General features: G+C 54.6%; 1 pseudogene; it reads left to right on the top strand.

Annotated features, from left to right (window-relative positions):
• The first annotated feature begins 389 nt into the window (after positions 1–389).
• On the top strand, positions 390–3,616 carry LOC123139178 (putative transcription factor bHLH041; annotated as a pseudogene).
• The last annotated feature ends 1,276 nt before the right edge of the window (positions 3,617–4,892 follow it).

Below are 4,892 nucleotides of genomic sequence, written 5' to 3'. Positions count from 1 at the left end.
GGGGGCCGTCTGTCATTGTCACATATTTTAATAGGGTGTTTAATGGAAACTAACTAGGGGTGGGAGAAGCCAAGGGTGAGATGAGCTGAGAAGCTGAACAGATCAACCATCCAGCAACCCCGTCCCTCGTTGCCACCCTAGTTTGACCCTCTTTGAAGCCCATCACCACCTTTGAACGACTTTCCAGCATCTTCATACTTTTCAACCCCCCGCCCCATGTCTCCATCCATTCTCTCGGAGCCAAACCAGCTCCCTCCCCAACCGCACTATACTACTACTACTAGCTGGTACTGCTACTCTAATACTTTTCCCTCCACTCACGTCCACACATGCATGCATACACATTTGCATCGCCACCCCCGACCGATTCCATCGTATATATAATACCCATGGATCAGACGTCTACGACGGCAGCGACAACGAACCATCATCGATCATCGACGTCGGGAGGCAATGGAGGACACCGCGGTGGCGATCTCTAGACGTGCCGCTTCGGGAATATGATGGACACTCTCTTCGTGCTTGGCCAGGAATCCCGGCTGCGCATCCTCCAACAAGCGGCGTCGCGCGTCCCCGCCTGCGCCTACCTCTGCGTCTGGGCGCCGATCCCGGCCGGCGGCCACCGTCCTACTCCTCCTTTCACCGCCGCCAACAGGTAATTAAGCATGTGCGTCCTCGATTTCAATTAGTTACTTGCTGCTTCGGATGGGTCGTCTCTTACATGCAACGCCTGAATGCACGCAATGCAACCATGAGCAGAGCTCGCCGCCAGCTGTTGTGCCTGGACGCATGGCTCCGCGATGGCGGCAGCGGTGACGTCGACCGCGAGCGCGCTCTGTTCGACGCATACCGGGGTTCGCTCTGCGCGGCCGTAAGCGGGTGCGTGCCAGGGTGGGCTTACGAGGACGGCCGGGCGTACATGGAGCTGTCGGAGCACGAACTGGCGGCCTCGGCGTCGTCGCCGGTGCAGCTGCAGTTCTACCAGGAAGCTGGCATTAAGGTTTGCCTGATTCTCTAATTAATCTCGCTTCAGTGTCACATGCATGCATTTGAACGACGCTGAGCAGTGCTTATGCGCGCGGCAGGTGGCGGCCTTCATGGGATGCGAAAGCGGCGAGATCGAGGTCGGCATGTCAACGCCGGCGGGACAGATGAACCTTCAGGCAGGCCTTGGTCAGATATTCTCGGAGGATTTTTTCCAGCAGTCGCTGCTTGAGGAACTGCTCCAGCTCCCGCCGACGCGGCCGTCGTCCTCCTCCTCCTCTCTGCCGTCCATCTCCGTGGACAGCCCGGCAGACGGCTCGACGTCGCTGCTGCGCACGATGGCCATGTCGTCGTCCACCACGACGTCTCCCCGGGACCTAACGGCGGCACCTCTTCCTCACCCGCCCCGTCCGCCGCATCCCGTGCCATTTAGCCGGCACGGCCCTGCCCATGTCCACGGCCACGTCCACTTCCCGAGCCCCGAGGCCGACGACGTCGCGATGGCGCAGGCCATGCTCGCGGTCATCTCCGCCTCCTCCTCCTCCTCGTCGGCTATGCCTACCACGTCCACGCCTCCGCTAGGCTACCGTCGCGCGCATCGGTCGCCGCGCCGTGGCTCGACGACGACGGCGTTCCGGCCGTACAACGCGGCGCTGGCGCCAAGGGCGCCGCGGCGGGCGTCGGACGCGCCTGGGCAGCGGATGATCAAGATGGGCATCTCTATCCTGAGAAGGATGAACACGCTGAACAACAACGGCCAGGAGCGCACCACGGGGACGACGATGCAGCGGTGGCGGGAGGAAGACGAGGAGGCCGCGCCCCCAGCCCCGACGAGCAGCCAGCTGCACCATATGATATCGGAGCGGAGGCGGCGGGAGAGGCTCAACGAGAGCTTTGAGGCGCTGAGAGGGCTGCTTCCTCCCGGATCGAAGGTACGTGCGATGACATAGATTGCACATATTCATCATGAATTAATATATGCTTTTGCATTTTTTTTAGATGATGCTTTTGCATAGTTAATTGGCACATTGCGCATTTGACTCATTAATTTTCTTTTCTTTCTATTTACGTTTAATATACTTCGTACATTTTTCTTGCTACAGAAAGACAAAGCTACCGTCCTCGCCAACACTCTGGACTACATGAACATTCTGATAGCCCAGATTTCGGAGCTGGAAGCCAGGAACCGAAGCCTCGAGACGGCGGCGCAGATCCAGCAACACCAACGCGTCACCAACGGCAACTCCAGGGATAGACCAGACGAAGCAACCCTTCAAGCAGGCGGCACGTCAAAGAGGGTACAAGTGGAGGTGGCCACTGGCAGCGCCGGCGCGTCAACATCGTCATCGTCGTTCTCGACGGGGCAGTGCCGTGAGGTGACCATAAGGGTGGCGGCGGCAGGCGACCTGTCCGATCTAGTGGCCCGCGTGCTGGCGCTGCTCAAGGACACGGCCGGCCACCGTTTCTCGGTGGTCGCCGTCGACGCCAGGCAGCCGCAGGGCACCGGCGACGGCGGCATTGCTCAGGCGAGCTTGACACTCCGTGCAACGGTACGCGCCGTACGTACGTCACGATAATTTTTGTTTTTATACATAAAAATTGCCGCGGTTAGGAGTAGGCCGTACACGTGAGATCTGGTGGGTTCAGAGCCAGGTCAAAGTCAAACGGAGTAGTAGCTCCTGAGTATTTCGCCGATGGCGACGTGCAGGCGAAAACTTGACCGCCTTCCCGGGTGACGTCACGGCCAACTCCCGTCCTTTTTTTCTCTTCCAGTCCGAGTCCCTTCTCGCCCTGTTCCTTTCAGTTTCAGAGAAGCTTCATCCGCCATTAATATGTCTCGAAATACATATCCCTTTCATGATCTAAATTTGTTCCCCACCACAAGAAAATATGGAAAGACAACGATAACCGAGTCGTTTCAATCGCCATGAGTGACCTTGGCCGGAAACAATGCTTTGCTTGGCCAGAATACCTGCTAATACCGTCCGCACAAACCGCCCTGTCCAATCTCGCTGCCCTTAAGATTTTACTGCAAGAATTGACCAATAGGGATGCGATAGAAAAAGTTTTACTGCAAGAATTGACGAAAATTCGATTTTTAATATATTTTTTGTGAAAAAGGTTACGAATAATGGTGGACATGGCCTAACTCTTGCGTGGAACAAATTATCTCTGTAGTCATATTTGTACGTTCGGAGTCGTGTATGATTTGTTTTGTAAAACCGCCCTGACTGTAGGATTGCCTTTAAATATTTCTTATTAGCTACCAATGTAACGCGAGATGTATTTCCATTTGCCTCTCTAGCCCACACGTGTTGCATGAACGAGGTCTGAGATTAATAACCGGTGGAATTGACTGGCTGTGAATCTTGTAGGCTGCTGGCGAATTCGACGAGGAGGCGTTGAAGGATGCTGTCACGAAGGCTGTCGTTGGTCTGGTGACACCGCCGTCGCCCGACGAACTTTGACCCGCTCACGGACCGTATCGGCAGGGTCAGTTTGCGAGATAGGGACCGAGCCGACGCTGCAGTATGCTCAAAACTGGATTGCAGGTTACGGGCACACGGCCATGGCATTTCTAGATTTCTGTAACCTGTGCTCGTGGAGGTCCTTTTTTTTTTGTGAAACTTGCTCCCGGGAGGACTTTGAGTAACTGCATTCTGCATTTTTTATGGATTCGAGACAGAGTGACTCGATTAGACCTTGCTTGTTTAAGAAACACAAAACATAACGTAGACGCGTTCATGCAGTCACATCATCTCACGCATAATTTTTGCCTCTCTATATTTTCGACAGGCCGGTTTCATTGGCTTAAAATGTAGTATAGTCATATACAACCAAAGTTATGCGAGAGAAAAAAAAAATCTCAAACCACGCAATGTTTCGTTTTCCATGGTTTATTTCATCCATCGTTTTTTCTTCGTCCACTTGCTTTTTTGGTCCTGTCGGTATTTTCTCATCTATTTATAAGTCCTTGTTACTCTTCCCTTGTCCCTCACTCTGCTGTCTTTTCCCGACCCTGCTACGGATCATATATGCCCCACCGAATTTTCGCGCTCGACATCATCAAACCAGCTCCTACCGCAAATCCGCGCTCCCTGGGGACATCAATGTCCCATGGTTACCAGTAGGGCTTCACCAGCCGCGACCTCCCCGAACTTCTTCTCCACACGACCACGCGATGTCGTCGCCCTACTATACCCATTGACACCTTGTCGAGTGCAGCGTCCCTGATCCCTCTTCCATGCACCCCCACCCCCACACACAAGCAACACATAGAGAGCATCACCATGGCAGTCACAATCACTTGCAAGAAGCATATCAAGATGCTACTCCTATCTCAAGGAACACATCAAGAAGGTTGTGACGATGTTCCCTTCATCCCTCTTCCTGTCATGCAGCCCATGGTCTACCTGTGCTGACGATTTCCTAGCCACATGTCGGCTTCACCCAAGGCAGCCGACATGTACGCGTCAATGCCGACTGAGCGAATACGTTGACCAAAATCGTCATGGTGCTCTTCCTCGGCATGCTCCATGGTTGATTCATCTTTGGTGAGGGATTCAACCACTATTGCCTCAGAGTACTGGACAGCGACATCGTAGCAAGCGACTGCGGGTGTGGCAGCGCCACGATGACGGGTGGCGCTTTCGTCCTCGGTGGCCTGACGGGCGGCACCCCGATGGAAAGGTAATGGGGAGGGGAGGACGACATGGTGTATGAGAAGTGGGGCTGACGGGGTGTGCCGAAGATGAGGGCGGCCAAGGGTGGCTTTCGATTTTAAAGTGAAGGGCTTCGGCGAGAAACCTGACGGGAAGGTGTGGGATCCGACGGCAAACAAGGAGGGAAGGAGAGAGTCCGAGGCTTTTTTGGATGGGACGAGTTGTCGGCCTAATGTTGCAGACACC

The sequence above is a fragment of the Triticum aestivum genome, chromosome 6B (assembly GCF_018294505.1).
Source record: "Triticum aestivum cultivar Chinese Spring chromosome 6B, IWGSC CS RefSeq v2.1, whole genome shotgun sequence".
NCBI lineage: Eukaryota > Viridiplantae > Streptophyta > Magnoliopsida > Poales > Poaceae > Triticum > Triticum aestivum.
Note: the sequence above shows the minus strand (reverse complement) of the source record. Positions and strands in the feature narration are given on the sequence as shown.